The 19,248-nt window shown below is 36.7% G+C and overlaps 1 long non-coding RNA gene across 2 annotated transcripts in view; it reads right to left on the bottom strand.

The window, feature by feature from the left end:
- LOC140849779 (uncharacterized) overlaps window positions 1-19,248 on the bottom strand; it is a 74,818-nt gene that overhangs the window by 23,569 nt on the left and 32,001 nt on the right. The window lies entirely within an intron of this gene.

The following is a 19,248-nucleotide window of genomic DNA, read 5'->3' on the forward strand; positions in this document are numbered from 1 at the left end:
TGCTATTTCTTGTCTTTTATAGTGACCTTTCTGAGTGGTGTGAGGTGGTCTTATGATTGTTTTGACTTGTATTTCCCTGATGATTAGTTATGTGAAGCATCTTTTCATGTGCCTGTTGGCTGTCTGTCTGTCTTCCTTCTTTGGAAAATTGTCTTTTCAGGTCTTCTGTCCATCTTTTAATTGGGTTTTTTGCTTTTTGGTGTTGAGTCATATGAATTCGTTATATATTTTGGAAGTTAACCCCTTATTCGATATATCACTTGTGAATATATTCTCCCAAACTGCAGTTTGCCTTCTTGTTTTCCTGAGGTATTCTTTGCTGTACAGAAGCTTTTTAGTTTGATGTAGTCTCACTTATTTATTTTGCTTTTGTTTCCCTTGCCCACGGAGACATGTCCAGAAAAATAATACTCATGGTTATGTTCTGAGATTAGCCTATGATTTCTTCTAAGAGTTTTATGGTTTCATGTCTTATATTTAGTTCTTTTAATCCATTTCAAGTTTACTTTTGTATGTGGAGTTAGACAATAATCCAGTTTTTTCTTTATTCCATGTATCCATCCAATTTTCTCAACACCATTTGTTGACAATTGTGTATTCATATACTATTTAACCTTACATGTTTATTTCTGGCTTCACTATTCTGTTCCATTGATTTGTGTGTCTGTTCTTGTGCCAGTATCACTCTTCTTTGATTACTGTAGCTTTGTAGTATAGCTTGAAATCAGCTTTGTTCTTTTCAATATTGTTTTGACTATTCAGGGTCTTTTGTGGTTCCATATAAATTTTAGGATTATTTGCTCTAGTTCATTGAAAAATGCCATTGGTATTTTGATAGGGGTTGCACTGAATCAGTAAATTGCTTTGGCTAGGATGGTCATTTTGACCATATAAATTCACCCTATCCAGGAGCATGGAATAGATTTTCCATTTATTTGTGTCTTCTTCAGATTCTTTCATCCATGTCTTATAGTTTTCAGGGTACATATTTTCTCACTTTCTTGGTTAGGTTTATTCCTAGGTATTTATTCTCTTTGAAATAATTTTTTTTATTCATATGTTTTGGTATCATTAATATACAATCACATGAGCAATGTTGTGGTTACTAGTTTTCCCCATTAACAAGTACCCAACAATTCCGCATTACAGTCACTGTTCATCAGGTTAGTAAGATGCTATAGAGTCAGTACATGTCTTCTCTGTGCTAAACTGCCTTCCCCGTGCCACCCCCCAAATTATGTGTGCTATTCACAATGCCTCTTATTCCCCTTCTCCCTCACTTGCCACTCACCCTCCCCAGTCCCTTTTCCTTTGAAAACTGTTAGTCCATTCTTGGGTTCTGTGAGTCTGCTGCTGTTTTGTTCCTTGAGTTTTTGCTTTGTTCTTATGCTCCACAGATGAGTGAAATCACTTGGTACTTGTCTTTCTCTGCCCAGCTTATTTCACTGAGGATAATACCTGCTAGTTCCATTCATGTTGTTGCAAATGGTAGGATTTGTTTTATTCTTAGGGCAGAATAATATACCACTGTGTAGATGTACCACCTCTTCTTTATCCATTCATCTACTGATGGACACTTTGGTTGCATACATTTCTTGGCTATTGTAAATAGTGCTGCGATAAACATGGGGGTGCATATATTTTTTTGAAACTGCAATCCTGCATTCTTAGGGTAAATTCCTACGAGTGGAGTTCCTGGGTCAAATGATATTTCTATTTTTAGTTTTCTGAGGAACCTCCATACTACTTTCCACAATGGTTGAACTAGTTTACATTCCCACCAGCAGTGTAGGAGGGTGCCCCTTTCTCTGCATCCTCACCATTTTGTTGTTCTTAGTCTTTTCTATGTTGATGATCCTAACTGTTCTCAGGTGATATCTCTTTGTGGTTTTTATTTGCATTTCCCTGATAATAAGTGATGTGAAGCATCTTTTCATGTGACTGTTGGCCATCTGAAACTCTTTGGATAATTGTGTGTTCATATCCTCCACCCATTTTTGAATCAGGTTATTTGTTTTTTGGGTGTTGAGGCATGTGACTTCTTTATAAATTTGGGATGTTAACCACTTGTTGGGTATGTCATTTGAAAATATATCCTGTCATACTATAATGCCTTTTTGTTCTGCTGATGGTGTCCTTTGCTCTACAGAAAGAAGCTTTTTAGCATAATGTAGTCCCATTTGTTCATATCTGATTTTCTTTCCCTTGCCCGAGGAGATATGTTCAGGAAAAAGTTGCTCATGTGTATATTCCAGAAATTTTTGCCTGTTTTCTTCTAAGAGTTTTATGGTTTCCTAACTTATATTCAGGGCTTTGATCCATTTCAAGGTTACTTTTGTGTATGGGGTTAAATAAAAATCCAGTTTCATTCTCTTGCATGTAGCTGTCTAATTTTGCCCATACCAGTTGTTGAAGAGGCTGTCATTTCTCCATTGTATAATCCATGGCTCCTTTATCATATATTAATTGACCATATATGCTGGGGTTTATATGTGGGCTCTCTAGTCAGTTCCATTGGTCTATTCTTGTGCAATTGGTACTTTTCTTGTGCCAGTACCAAATTATCTTGATTACTGTGGCTTTGTAGTAGAGCTTGAAGTCAGGGAGCATAATCCCCCCTGCTTTATTCTTTCTTCTCAGGATTCCTTTGGCTATTTGGGGTCTTTCGTGGTTCCATATGAATTTTAGAACTAGTTGCTCTAGTTCACTGAAGAATGCTCATGGTATTTTGATAGGGATTGCATTGAATTTATAGATTGCTTTAGGCAGGACTGTCATTTTGACAATATTAATTCTTCGTATCCATGAGCACAGGATGTGTTTCTTCTTCTTTATTTCTCTTCTTTATTGGTATCTTCTTTAATTTCTCTCATGAGTGTCTTGTAGTTTTCAGAGTATAGGTCTTTCACTTCCTTGGTTATGTTTATTCTTAGGTATTTTTTTTTTATGTAATTGTGAATGGAATTGTTTTCCTGATTTCTCTTTCTGCTAGATTATCATTAGTGTATAGGAATGCAACAGATTTCTGTGTATTAATTTTGTATCCTTCAACTTTGCTGAATTCAGATAGTAGATCTAGTAGTTTTGGGGTAATTCTTTAGGGTTTATATGTACAATATCATGTCATCTGAAAACAGGGACAGTTATCTTCTTCCTAACCAATATGGATGCCCTTTATTTCTTTGTGTTGTCTGATTGCCATGGCTGGGACCACGAGAAGTACGCTGAATAAAAGTGGGGAGAGTGGGCATCCTTGTCTTGTTCCTGATCTTAAAGGAAAGGCTTTCAGCTTCTCACTGTTAAGTATGAAGTATGATGTTGGCTGTGGGTTTGTCATATATGGCATTTATTATGTTGAGGTATTTGCCCTATATACCCATTTTATTGAGAGTATTTATCTTGAATGGATGTTGAATTTTGTCAAATGCTTTTTCAGCATCTGTGGATATGATTATATGGTTTTGTCCTTCTTTTTGTGGATGTGGTGGATGATGCTGATGGACATTTTAATTTTGTACCATCCTTGCACCCCTGAGATGAATCATACTTGATAATGATGGATGATGTTTTTGATACATTTTTGAATTCAGTTTGCTAGTACTTTGTTGAATATTTTGCATCTGTGCTCATCAGGGATATTGGTCTGTAATTTTCTTTTTTTGTGGTGTATTTGCCTGGTTTTGATATTAGAGTGATGCTGGCCTCATAGAATGGGTTTGGAAGTATTCCCTCTTCTTCAAATTTTTGGAAAACTTTAAGGAGAATGGGTGTTAAGTCTTTACTAAATGTTTGATAAAATTCAGTTGTAAAGCCATCAGGTCTACGGGTTTTGTTCTTAGGTAGTTTTTTGATTACCAATACAATTTCATTGCTGGTAATTGGTCTACTCAGATTTTCTGTTTCTTTCTGAGTTAGCCTTGGAAGGTTGTATTTTTCTAGAAAGTTATCCATTTCTTCTAGGTTATCCAGTTTGTTAGCATATAATTTTTCATAGTATTCTCAAATAATTCTTTGTATTTCTGTGGTGTCCATAGTGATTTTTCCTTTCTCTTTTCTGTTTCTGTTTATGTGTGTAGATTCTCTTTTTTTCTTGATAAGTCTGCCTAGGGGTTTATCTATTTTGTTTATTTTCTCAAAGAACTGGCTCCTCCCTTCATTGATTCTATTGTTTTATTCTTCTCGATTGTAGTTATTTCTGCTCTAATCTTTATTATGTCCCTCCTTCTAATGACTTTGGGCCTCATTTGTTCTTCTTTTTCTAGTTTCATTAATTGTGAGTTTAGACAGTTCATATGTGATTGTTGTTCTTTCCTGAGGTACGCCTGTATTGCAATGTACTTCCCTCTTAGCTCTGCCTTTGCTGTGTCCCACATATTTTGCAGTTTTGATTATTGTCTACATATATTGCTTGATCTCTGTTTTTATTTCATCATAGATCCATTGATTATTTAGGGGCATGTTATTAAGCCTCCATGTGTTTCTGGGATTTTTCATTTTCTTTGTGTAATTTATTTCTAGCTTCTTACCTTTGTGATCTGAGGAGCTGGTTGATACAATTTCAATCTTTTTGAATTTACTGTGGTCTTTTTGAGGCCTAGTATATGGTCTATTTTTGAAAATGTTCCATGTGCACTTGAGAAGAATGTGTATCCTGTTGTTTTTAGGTGGAGTGTTTTGTAAGTGTCCATTAGGTCCATCTGTTCTAATAAATTGTTCAGTGCCTCTGTCTCCTTACTTATTTTCTGTCTGGTTGATCTGTCCTCTGGAGTGAGTGGTATGTTGAAGTCTCCTAAAATGAATGCATTGCAAACTATTTTCTCCTTTTAATTCTGTTAGTATTGCTTTCCCATATGTAGGTGATCCTGTATTGGGTGCATAGATATTTATAATAGATATATCCTCTTGGACTGACCCCTTTATCATTATGTAATGTCCTTGTCTCTTGTTACTTTCTTTGTTTTGATGTCTATTTTGCTGATACAAGTACTGCAACTCCTGTTTTTTCTCCCTATTAGTTGCATGAAATATCTTTCTCCTTCCCTTTACTTTCAGTCTGTGTATGTCTTTGGGTTTGAAGTGAGTCTCTTGCAGGCAGCATATAGATGGGTCTTGTTTCTATATCCATTCAGTGACTCTGTTGGTGCATTCAGACCATTTACATTTAGGGTGATTATTGATAGATATGTACTTATTGCCATTGCAGGCTGTAGATTGCTGGTTACCGAAGGTTCAAGGGTAATTCCCTTACTATATAACAAGTCTAATTTAACTCACTTAGTATGCCATTACAAACACAACTTAAATGTTTTTTTTTCTGTCTTTTTTTTCTTCTTCCATTGCTTATATATTAGGTTTCATATTCTGTACTCTTTGTCTATCCCTTGACTGACTTTGGGGGTAGTTGATTTGATTTTGCATCTGCTTAGTAATTAATTGTTCTACTTTCTTTGCTGTGGTTTTTTTTCCCCCTGGTGACAGCTATTTAGCCTTTCAAACACTTCCACCTATTGCAGTTCTTCCAAAATACATTGTAGAGGTGGTTTTGGGGAGGTAAATTCTCTCAGCTTTTGCTTATCTGAAAATTGTTTAATCCCTTCTTCAAATTTAAATGATAATCCTACTGAGTAGAGTATTCTTGGTTTGAGGTCCTTCTGTTTCATTGCATTAAATATGTCATGCCACACCCTTCTGGCCTATAAGATTTGTGCTGAGAAGTCTAATGATACCTTGAAGGATTTTCCTTTGTATGTGATCTTTTTTCTCTCTCTACCTGCTTTTAAAAGTCTGTCCTTATCCTTGATCTTTGCCATTTTAATTATTATATGTCTTGTTGTCCTCCTTGGGTCCCTTGTGTTGGGAGATCTGTGCTCCTCCATGGCCTGAAACACTATCTCCTTCCCCATATTGGAGAATTTTTCAGCAACTGCCTCCTCACAGACACTTCTATCCCTTTTTCTCTATATTCTTATCATTCCTCTATAATGCAAATATTGTTCCATTTGAATTTGTCACACAGTTCTCTCCATATTCTTTCATTTTTAGTGATCCTTTTTTCTGTCTGTGCCTCAGCTTCTTTGTATTCCTCTTCTCTAACTTCTATTCCATTTACCTTCTCTTCTACTATATCTAATCTGCTTTTAAATCTCTCCATTGTATGTTTTATTTCAGATATGGAATTTCTTAATGATTGAATCTCCATCTTAAATTCATCCCTGAGTTTTTGAATATTTTTCTGTACCTCTATAAGCATGTTTATGGCTTTTATTTTGAACTCTCTCTCAGGAACATTAGTGAGTTTTTTTTCATTTGGCCCTTTTTCTGGTGTTTGTAAGATTTGATTTGAACCAGGTTCCTTTGACATTTCATATTTGTATGTGGCGCCCTCTAGTGCCCAGAAGCTCTAGTCTCTGGAGCTGTTCAGCCCCTGGAGTGATGTTGGGGGTTGTAGGGGAGCAGCTCTTGTGCCTGTGGCAGAAAGAGCTGTTTCCTGCTTCCCAGCTGCAGTTCCTGTCTCCACTGTCAGAACAAGTGGGCCAAGCACAGAGTGTAAGTCTCTGTGCTTTGCATCTGTAGCTGCTGTAGGTGGGGCTTTCCTCTGGCTGGCCTTATGCCAGGGCATGGACTGCCAGTTTGTGAGCCGGTACCAGCAGGTCAGGAGGAAGGTGCAGCAGGCTGCGTATCACACTGGGGGGCTTTGAGCTGAGTAGCCAGCCAGGTGATGGAGCGCCTGAAGCTCCTGAAAATTCCCAACCTGCTGGGAAGAGCATGCCCAGACAACCTTGCCCACCTATCCTGTCTCCTGAGCAGCAAGCTCCATGCAAACACCACCCCTTCAGCAGCCCTCTCGCTGCTAGGAAACCTCTAAGATAGCTTACCTTTCCTTTGTCCCAGAGCAGTCAGATGTGGATCCTTGTCCTCCACATATCTGTAATCTCAGTCTCTCCAAGTATTCCACCTCTCTTAGCTTTCCAACCCCACTAATCTGCCGAGCACCAATCAATGTAGATTTGTGCTCCCAAAGTAGACCTCCAAGGCCGGATACTCAGCAGTCTTAGGCTTCTACCCCCTCCCCACTCTATTTCTCTTCCTCTTGCCATTGAGCTGGGGTGGGGCAAGGGCTTGGGTATCATCAGATCAAGGCTTTAGTATGTTACCTTGTTTTGTAAGGTCTTCTCTGTTCTCCAGGTGTATGCAGTCTGGCACAGCCTTTTTACCTGTTGCTCTTTTAGGGTTGGTTGTATTTACTATATTTTGGTATTATATGTGGTTTTGGGAGGAGTTCTCTGTCTCATCTCTCACATTGCCATCTTGAATCATGTTTCTTTGATATAGATTTTAATGGAATTTTCTTAATTTCTCTTTCTGCTAGTTAATTGTTGGAATATAGGAATGCAACAGATCAAATTATTAGTTCTAGTAGTTTTTTTGGTACAGTGTTTAGGACTTTCTATATACAGTATCACATAATCTTCAAATAATGACAGTTTTACTTCTTCCTTACCAATTTGGATGGCTTTATCTCTTTTTCTTGCCTGATTGTTGTAGCTGTGACTTCTCATACTATTTTGAATAAAGGTGATGAGAATGGACATCCTTGTCTTCTTTCTGATCTTAAACCCAGAACTCTGAGCTTTCCACAATTAAGTATGATGTTTGCTGTGGGTTTCTCATACATAGTTTTTCATACATTTTCATAATAATGTTCAGGTATGTTCCCTCTAAACTCATGCTATTGAGATTTTTTATCATGAATGGATGCTGATTTTTTTCAAGTGCTTTCTTAGCATCTATTGAGATGTTCATGTCATTTTTTCCTTCCTTTTGTTAATATGGTATATAACACGATGGATTTATGAATATTGTACCATCCTGCATCCCTGGAATAAATACCACTTGGTTGTGATGGATGAACCTTTTGATGTATTTTTGAATTTGGTTTGCTAATATTTTTTTAGAACTTTTGCATCTATGTTTATTAGGGATATTGGTTTATAATTTTCTTTGTCTGCAGTGTTCATTGGTGTTGGTATTAGAGTGATACTGGCCTCATAGGATGAGTTTGGAATTATTCCCTCCTCTTATATATTTTGGAATATTTTAAAAAGGATGAGTATTAGCTCTTCATTAAATGTTTGGTAGAATTCAGCTTTAAAGCCTCCTGGTACTAGATTTGTTTGGAGTTTTTTAATTACCAGTTCAATTTTGTTACTGATAATTGGTCTGTTCAGATTTTCTATCTCTTCCTAGGTCAATTATTAGATGGTAGATCAAGCCATAAAATAATAATACAAAATTTTTTCACTAGGAATCTGGGGTCTTTGTCATTATTTGAAAATTGGGAAATCAAAACCACTGACTCAGCTGGTAACTAGTTCAGGGTCATATTATCTCAGCCTTGCTTAATGGTAACAAGGTAGATAATCCATGCTATGACTCTCAGAGTCACCAAACCAGAAGAACATGTTAGGATCTCTTATACCACTAAGCAGAAAAAAATCAGATGTTTCAACACATGGGCTTCCCAGCAGAAAGAGAAGATATGTGATTCTAATTTACACCTTGGTTGAGGACATCATCAAGAAGACATGACCATCAGTTGATCTGCCAGCTAGACCTCTATATAAACTCTAAGATTCTAGAGGGCAGATGCTGATACCTACTCATCTTGTGACCACCCAAGAAAAGCCTTGTCTCTAAGTACCCTTGCTTATTAAACATGCCACCTACAAACTTGGAGTAGTCTGATTCTTTCTTTCATCTCTTCTTGACTTCTATAAATGGGGGTCAGTTTCAAATTTCACCCAGGGAAACTAAATAAATGGTTTTGGAAAGGAGGTATCCATGGAGGAAATCCCAGACTTGCAATAGATTTCTATGTTGGGAGGAGTGGTCCATGTGTTAGATACTTATGACTTATCACATGAGTATAAAGACACCCTAAAATCACCACCTGGTTTAATGCATTTGTTTGGGGAACTACATATAGCACACTGTGGCAAAGAAGTGAAATAAATGGCTACTGCAGTGGGATGTCCTCTAGCGTGGGTAGCATGACTGGCCACCTATGGCCAAGTAGAGGCTAAAACTCAAGCTGGAAACTTGGAAGAAGAGCAGAGGTTAAAGAGCATATGGTTATCCATGACTTTGCTAGCTTTGGGGCTGGCAGACAAGGTAGGAGAGCAGGATAATAAGTTGGAGACTTTAGTGTGCCACTTTGCAAACCTAGGAGGATATAAGATGCTGCATATAAAAGTCCAAATGATTGTGAAAAACTTTGATTAGTATGCTAAGAGACGGAATTCCTGGGAAAGTGAGAACTAAGAGGAAGATGTGGAAATTGACGGTGAAAAAGGCAAAGCACCCCAAGCTATCTGACCCTACAGAGGAAAGCAAAACAGAACCATGACAACTCCAAGCCAGTGAGCAAGTTCCCAGTTCAGGAAACATTCATAATGAGAGAATATACACCTCCTGAGCTTATTGATACAGTTGCCAAGTTCCAACAAAACACTAGGGAAAGTATCCAGGCACAGTTAGGGTAGCTGTGGGATACAGGGAGCAAGGGCATTTCTCTGACTGGGTGGGAGGCAGAGAGAATGAACATCCCCCCACACACTGCCTTTGGCAGTGCCTCCATGGTGCTTAGCAGCCCCATATTGAGTTCACTATTCACTGGCCCTCCTGAATAAACAAAAGGTGATGACTCTAGTTGATATGGTACTCTAATACATGGTAACCGTCAGAAGTTTTCTGGCCCCCTCAATGCCATCATTGGTTATGGAGGACAAATCGTTATGGTCAGGAAAGTCCCGTTGACACTGCAAATTAAGTGTTCTCCCCCATGAGAATATAAGGTTTTTATCTCTCCAATAACAGAGAATATATTGGTCATTGACATTCTCTGTAAGGTCCAATTTTGCAAACCTCTGTTGGTGAATTTTGCCTCTGGGTTAGAGTAATCAAACTAGCGCTGCTAGCTGGGAAAAGCTTTATCTACAAGAATTTTCAATGAAATATCCCACAGGGATGGGTGAGTTACTTTGCATCTCTGGGTGAGGGGAAACTACTCAGTCTCCACTGGGATACCACTGTCTCGCTGTAAGCTGGACCTGTGGAAATGTACCCTACCAGGAATGGAACATGCACTACTGAAAGAGAGGAAAAGGTGGGGGTCCTGGTTTTGCAAATCTCATTCCCAATCTATCTTCTCATGCCTGACAGTGCTTGCCTCCCTTGGCCAACAGGTATGGTATACATACCAGGTCAAATTCCTAAGGCTGCAGCCACATTAGCGTCTAAGGATCAGACCACAAGTGCAAATTCTTACAGAAAGGCAAGACCCTCTGATACATGTTATTATTAAATATCTGTCTTTTCTACCTTAGACTTCTGCTGATCCTGTGGTGTCTGGTTACCAAATGAAAATACCTTTCTTCAGTGGGCTTACTCATTTGCCTGACAAAGAAATCCATCCAACTGTTGGATATGTGAGCAGCTGTTCCTTTCTAGTCAATGAGGATTGTTGTAGTAGGTACCGCCACTCCAGGGAGGGGATTCGAAGCCAGTAAAGCAGTGAGTGCATTAAAAAAGAAAGAGCTACTGCCAGTACTCATAATTCACCTGATATTAACCAATATGGATCCAAAGACCTAGACTGTGACACACACTAACAATAAGTTTGGTCGTCATGGATAGTCTTTTTCTGGAAATCAAACTATACAAGCATCTCATCAATCTGCTGACCAGAAGAGTCCTAAAAATACCACTATCAGATCCATAGATAACTACCCTCAGAGTTGGGATGGGTTCCTGTGGCGTACCCTGAGTTGTGGATATTTGAGCACTCATGCATCTTTATGCTGGGAAAAGAAAAACACTCTAAACAGAACTGTATACCAGAGATCTGGGAGGAATATAACCAGAACTGTGTAATCATTCTATCACATTAAAGGATAGCAACTGGTCACACCACACAATCATTTGGTTACCTGGAATGAGACCCTATAGTTGTGTGGCACACATCTTTGGCTGTGGCTCCCAACTGGGTGGATGGGCCACTGCACCCTGGTTTTCCCTAAGCACAGGAAAGAATTCTCCCCACAACAACAGAACTTGTCAACCTCCCCCTCCTCAAGACCAGATGGGCACATTCTCTTTTCAGTTTTATGATCATTTGGCTGCTGTCTTTCTCCATGTTATAATACACATAGAAGCCCTGACTAAATTCACCCAGCAAGCCTTAAATGATAACTGACAAAGCCTGTCCTTACAGAGCACTGAAATATCTCTAATGAGACAATCTGTCCTCCAAAAAAGGATGGCCTTGAACATTACCACTGCCTTGTAAGGAGGCACTTGTGCAATTATTCAATTAATAATTGCACAATCATCCATAACATGTACAATATTATGATGTGTCTGCTAATGTATCATCTCTATTAAAGCACATGAGAACACAGGTTCATGCCCTGAATGGTTCAGACCCTGATCTAGAGGATTTAATAAATCAATGTTTAGTATCATAGATCTCTTGATGGAAAAGGTCGGTAATTTGGGGAATCATTGTCTTCATCTGTGTTTTCTCTTGCATATGCTTACATTGTTGCTGTGGCATCTGCCTTCTATGCATCCAGATAGCCATCAAAAGGGAGACCCTCTATACTAGTGAAACCATTTGCAGACCACTCAGGGCCCACTGTGGATGAGGGGATACATGTAAGATTTCAAGGACCAGGACACAGGGGTGGAGAAGGTAATCAAGAGGATTTGACCACAGGCTGACCTATGGACTAGACCCAGGCAATAGAATGTTCCTTTTTCTTGGAATGTATGTCTTCCTACTATCTCCATACTAGCAGGTGTTTCAAGCACATAGCCCTGAGACAGTAATGTGATGTTGAGACCATCTGGACAGTATATGCAACTGAATCTGACTAAGGCCTCTATTTAAACTCTTAAAATCCTGGCAGGTAGGAGCTCAGATATACTTGTCTTGCAGCCGCTCAGGACAAGCTTCCTGTGTAAGTCCCCTTGCTTCTTAAAACTGCAACCTACAAGTCCTATATTGTCTGCCCATTTCTGCACTCTGCTATCCTCTTGTATGAGGGTGAGTTTCAAATTTCCCCCAGATATTCCTGAGGTTGTGAGCCAACAACCCTCCAAATGTTTATGGCTATTTCTGCTTAGAGAAAGCCAAGTCAAGGTTGGAACTGAACTAAAAGTGAATCTGGGAAATGCAGTCTTTAACTTTATAACCTCTAACATGAAGGAGTATAAGTTAGTGGTACAAATTGAATGATTCACTCTGCAATATCTTCCTGTTGAGTCTATAACAGTGATTTATAAGGGCTTACCTTTTACAGTCTGAATCTAACCCTATGTTTCCAGGCTTTTATCTGCACTTTCCCCTTTATGAGACTTATATTCTAGACAAACTGTCTTTTAACTACTCTGCACACATTCACTCAAGAGTTCTCCCGAATACCTACCTCCTATTTTGTTCCTCGTTATATGATTTTCTGTTACTTCCTTCTACTCAGACTCTATTAGTCAACTTAAAAATATTTTAAAGACCAAAAGTTAAATGTCACATCATCCAAGATTTCTTAATTCCCTAACAGAAAATATTTTATTGCCTCAAGTTGTACAGCTTGTATATAACCTCCATTAATAGAATTTATCATGTATACATTTTTCATGCAGCTCTTATCTTTATTAGAGTAGGTATTTCCTAAAAGGTATACTGTATGAAAGTTTGTCGAATAAATTTATAAAAATTATTAGCAATTGGTTATACTGGGGACACATTAACTTTGTTTTCTAAAGCAAATGCATTTATAAAAGTTAAACATTTATAAAGTTAAACTGCTTATGCCACATGCTAGTGAATACCGTTGTAATAATCTTTAAGCAGGACTTGTAAAACAACAGAAGCTACTTATTATTTATATCATCCCACTGTAGCTAAAACAATAATCTAGGAAAGGTATTAATGAAAGAGCTTTTACTGTTTATTAAATTATTTTTTAAATATTAAAAATAAATTTCTCAAATAGTCACATACTCCCAGCCATCATTAATTCTTCAATGCAGAGTTTAAAAACAAATTTCTACTAATATATCCTCCTGGCCACAGCATAAATGATTCTTAACTAGTGTATCAAAGTAGGACATGTTTGCATAATTATATTCCTAAAAAATTATTCATTACACCCAAAACTGTTGTGGAAACTGATTTAGAAAGCCTAATCAAATGAGAACAAACAGAACCTAATTCCTCAGTGTTTGCTATAGTAAGGAGTTCACTACCATCACTTGCATTTGGCATCTAAGGCAGGTAGAAAGTGTGAAAGCTTTATAGTGAAAAAAGGGAAGGGTTTGGGTATATTCTGATTAGAGGTCATTGGCATGGGGGAAAATTCACACTTAGCTTTCTCTGTTTCTTTCTGATTTGAAAATGGGAGCAAAAACATGGAATCTGGCAGCTGTTGACTAAGTCTGATTGTTCTGAACACGTTGTGATTTGGCTCCCTAGGCTTCTAGGTCAGAGTTCTATTGTCATAGATTATCTGGCCATCGTCTATTTGTATATTCAGCCACTCATTGTTGTAATTACATGTTCTAATATATGGTTGTCTTTCTTCATTTCCTCCTTCAAACTTTCATTTCCTTCCTTCAGTGAACAAATATTTATGGAGCACCTATTATATGAATGACACTGTGTCAAGCAGTGGCAATATAATGACAACCCTTACTTCATAGAGCTTATATTTCACACAAGTAGTGTGAAATTTTTTTTAGCCAGCCAGGGATAGGGGAAACGGGTTGGCAATAGAGACTCAGATTTAACCTCATAACTGGAGGGTAAAGATGGAACACATTTAGCCAAGTAAAAGGCATTGGTCAAACGGGGAGCCCTCTGAACAAGGAGCAGCTTATCTGAAAGTCTGCAATTAGGAAAGTACTCTTTTCATTGTAGTCAATGCTGGATCATTAGTGGAGATAGAATATGGTGGCTTGAAATGAGGATGTTGAGTTAAGTAGGGTGAGGCACATTTGTTCAGAATTCAAAGGACTAGCTATTTAAAACAGAAGCAACTCTTAGAAAAAAAGGCTCACATTCAGATTGTGCCTGGCTAAATGGCACTTCCGTGCAGTGAGGAATAATCAGAATGGTAAATTATGCAGGGTACATTCCCTCTCACACTCAAGTGGAAGAGTCATTTTCAGATAAAGTTAAAACCTGAACTAGGCATGGGGTAATTAATGAAAAATATTTTTTCACAGATAATGCCAAAGATATGAAATGAACACAGTGCAACCGCTTGCAGACCACTCAGGGCACACTGTGGAAGAGAGGAAACGTGTGGGATTGTAAGAGCAATTTCAACACTGGCTATTCTATTCTTGATTTTACCCATATTTTGCCAAACTACTGGTGCCCTCAGTCATAGCCACCCCTTGTTGCTTTGCTAGCGCCCAAAAGGATAAGCAAATAGTACATTAGTGAATAAAGTAGACATACTTTAAATGAACAGGATGGTAGGAAATAAGCTTATATTGAGTGGTTAAAAAGTCCTGATCATTCAGCAACTCAATCCACATTCTGCCTATGAGAGTCAGGGCACTTCAGTTCTGTAAATGTGCCTTGTACAGCCTGATTTTAACTGAATGCTTACTACCTCAGAATGTGGATACAATACTTAAAAAAATAATGCAAAAGCCCACAGATAGGAAATAGGAAAAGAATAGAAAAGCAAATAAGCAAAATAACCCAAATCACTTCAACCACCAATGAAATAGTGAGCAATTATTAAAAAGAATTAAATACAAATAATTTAAAATTTTGGAAGAGGAATTTCTGCTATATGGCACAGAAGTCCAGGCATAGTCAAGTTATATTTTAACTGTACTGTCACAAGCTTTACTTTGTGCATAGATAAATTTCACAATTGAAAACTGTATTATGAAGAGAAAAATATCATGTTTAAGAGGGATTTAAATGATATGATATTTTTGAAAAATATAGACAGAATAATCTTTTGTATTATAATGGATACATGTGTAAACATGTGCATAGGTAGCTATGATTCATATGAATATATATTTGAATAGCTAGATAGCTAAGTAGATGATAGCTAGCTAGATACAGACATGCTTAATTGACATTCAGAAAGGTCTGGGAAAATGCACGACTATGGATCATGGTTACATATGGAGACTGGCAATATGAATTAGGGATTAAGGGAACTGGGAATGGGTAATTATAAAATTATCTACATCTCTGTATTATTTGGATAATATTTAACAATGAGCAAAAATATTCTATAATTTAAAATAAGCAAATGTGTTAAATGAGCCTATGAAAGAAAGACATAATGGGATTAATTATGTAAAATTTCTGAGAAGAAAAAGAATACACAATCTATTTGAAGAGACATCAGTGATATTTTAATAAGGATTGGGACATAAAGAAAGGGATGAGACCATGGTGGGATACTAAAGTCTATCATGTAGAATTTCAAGTGTTTTTGTTAATTTTCTAATAGAAACTATTCTCTTAAGATATTATAATGATAAGTCTTCATCTTATAAAAACAAATCCTTTCCCTATGGTGCAATCACATTTATGTTTCTGTTTCCTGATTCTATTTTTTAAAGTTTTCTCTTAAACATTCATGAAAGATGTGGTTGAAATAATTCACTGTCAGTATTTGACCTTGAGCATACGAATGAAACCCAAGATACGCTGTCTCTACTTGTACACGGGGAAACAACTGATCATATTTTAGTTATTCTAAGGAAATAATGCCACGTAAATACCCTTTCTTTTTATAGAAAACTACTGTATATGGATTTTTTTGCCATCTTACTATAAGCTCTGGTTGCTTTTGTAGTGAAAAACTAGCAATTCATCTGAAAGGTCATTCAGGACTAGGCACAATAATTTCAGCTGATCAAATCAATTATTTATACAATGAACTACAGTATGGTTCCCTCTAGAAATTACCTTATTACAGCTACTCACTCCCACTGAACTCTAAGAAAAGTGACATTTTGAAATACAAAGCTTATTCTCTTCAGTGAGCTTAATACGTATCGGCATCTCTCTGTGGCTCTTTTCTCTATTGAATAGCTGTCAGTCAGCAAGAGACGGCCCATTCCCTAAGCACACTGCACAGTGGGTTTTCTTGACATGATGGAAAATTTTCCAGTTGGCAAAAGTAAAGATTGAGGGAGGTAAAGCTTTGGACTCAGCATGAAAGGTAATAGAGCTATTAGCCAAATACCAAATTCAGAGATGCTGGTACTGCACAACCAGGCAGCTGAGAAGGAGTTTTAATGTCCTGTGGGGCACAAGTTTAGGAAAGTGTTTGGCAGATTAAAGTATTCAAATAGAGAGGGAAACATCTTTGAAACAGAGCTTTTGGCATGGAAATTACTGTTGTTTTAAATTAAGAAATATATTTAGTACATACAGAAGCTTTTTGCACAAAGTGGACAAGATATTAGACCCAGATAATGGTACAATTAAAAACGAATCTGCTACCATGCACTCTAGCTATAATAAAATAATTACATCCCTGACTCCAATGGCCCCTACATTTTATTATATTCTTTGGTGTTTTATTTATTTATTGTGTCAAGACAGACCTGCCTAATACTGGCAGTATGATAATAAGGTTCTGGAGAATTTTACATCTGTGTTCATTTAACTTTTTATGCTTAAGCAAAATTGGAGACTACTCAAAGATTTAAGTTTTTAAAATAATTAGAAAAAAATGTTTAGACAATCATTAGAGCTCCTTATTATGCTATAGGTGGGTAAATATTAGATGAAGGAAATTTAAATGTGCTAAATGACATGGTAATTTGGAGAGTGTGTTACTTATAAACTACTGTGCAAAAAATGTACCTCAAAACTTAGCAGTTTAAAACAACAAACTTGTATTATTACACCATTTCTGTAGGTCAGGAATCTGGGTATAGCTAGGTCCTCTGGCTTAGAATCTTTCACAAGATAATAATCAGTATTTTTTCTGGGACTATAGTCATCCTGAAGTTCAGCTATAGGAGGCTTGGTTTCCAATATTTCACATGATCATTAATAGAATTCAATTTCTTGTATGCTGTTGAACTGTGGACCTCGTTTTTTTCTGCTTAGAGGCTGGAATCATCCACCTTCATTTCCCTGCCATGTGAGCCTCTACTTAAGTCAGCTCACAGATGTCAGATGGTTTCCCTTAGAATGAATTAGCAAGAAAGCAGAAGACAGCCACATCGTTTTTGTAATCTAATCTTGGAATACATTCCATCAGTTTTGTAGTATTCTTTTCATTAAAAGTAAGTTGCTAGGCTCAGTCCATATGCAAGGTCATGAATGTCAAGAGTTGGTATCGTTGGGGCCATCTTGGAGACTACTATATTGGTTCAGTAATCTTATATTGGCATCTAGGAGAATTGTGAATTTAAGATAGAGAGAAACATTATATATTATTAGATAAAAATAATTGGGTAAATAAAGGTATTAAGTTATTAATTTTTAAAAAGTCAGAAAAACTTATTGTCTCTAATGTTATGAACATAAAATTCTGAAGGTGAATTTGTAAAGAGCTTAAATCACTTATAGGATGTTGTTCATATTGAGGTATTATCTAAAACAGTTTAGGAAAATAATTATTTTAACTAGGCCTTGAAAGTTATCACAAAAGATGTTCTTCAAAATGTAATTGTCTTGAATTTTGGACATGTGGTCCCTATAGCTTAGAAGAGACTGTGAATCTAGCTAGCTCAACTTATATATAACAAAAATCAGTGACAGGAATATCATGAATAAACATAGACACTATCCACAATTCACTGTCAAACATGCATACATCAGACTAACATTTGCATCTACCTGTATCTGTTTAAATATTAGACATCACCATTCTGAACCAAAGTAATGTAAGCAAAGAAAAATATTACAGCCCAAAAACAATGGAAAGAAAGGCAATGCATGATTGTATACTAAAAAATGTAAAATTCTTTAAATTAATTTTATTTGATTTAAGCTATCTCAAATAAAATATTTTGATAGATTATGGTAGAGACCCTTGACAAATAGAGAGTCCATGATACAGTGTGCTGCTGAGAGGATTTTTTGAGTTTTATTCAGCACCCACTAGCACTTCTGTATGCTATTACATCAAGTAGTTCATATTTCTAGAACTGAATTATTTATACCACCAGAAAACTAAGAGAAAGCTCACAGCTTGTTCCAATCACCATTGGTAACTGGTCTCTTGCTTCCATCCTTGCCCACTTATAATCCTACTCAAAACGGCAGCTAGAATAATCCTATATATTATGTCAGTATCATATTGTTGTTCTTTGGAGTGAGATAAGGAGACATTGGTCAAATCTGCCAATGGCTCATTTCCCTATGGGGAAAAACCAGTCATTGAAGTGATAACAAGGACCTATGACATCTAATCCCTGCTATTTCTCTAACATAATTTTATCTTGTTCCACTTTTGGCATTCTTCTCCAGACACAGTAGCCTTTTGGGGCTGGGACAGGCTCTTTTTGTAGATGCCATTTGATTAGAAGCTTTATTTTGTGCTCTTTGCTTCATTGTCAATATAAACATCTTTCCACAACCTTTATTTCCTGGTTACTTAACACATATCTCCTCCTCTAAGGAGCAATTTTTTTGACCGCTTCTTTTGTTTTTCCACTCTTCTATAAATTTGTTTAACACCAACAATCTTTTTTATCTGCTTGACTTGCTATTAGATTATAAATGACTTCATGAAAATGATTATGCCTGCTCCAATCTTTGTTCCCCTGAGCAAAGCAAAATACTTGATATGAAATAGGTTTAAAAATGTGCCTTAAATGAAAAAATTGTGGAATGACTGAATTAACAAATAATTGAGTATGGCCATTTCCAATCAGATATTTAGTAAAGTACAATATAATTTAGTCAAGTTCAATAATACTTATCAGTAAACTCTAGGATTAAAGTGACAAACATGGCTTATAACAAATAAATATAAGTAGGTAATTTCTCAATAGGATGTAATTATGAAATTAATTGAGATAAGTTATATGAAATTTATGATAAGTAAACTTAGTTAAGTAAAAATTGGCCCTTGTCCTATCTGATGAGTTGGCAGCAAAAAGATAAAAAATGAATACATCTTTGTTGACCATATTAAAAATATATATGCTTAAAACAAGAAAAATTTTGATAAAGACAAAAAC

This window comes from Manis javanica, chromosome 5 (genome assembly GCF_040802235.1).
Source record: "Manis javanica isolate MJ-LG chromosome 5, MJ_LKY, whole genome shotgun sequence".
Lineage (NCBI taxonomy): Eukaryota > Metazoa > Chordata > Mammalia > Pholidota > Manidae > Manis > Manis javanica.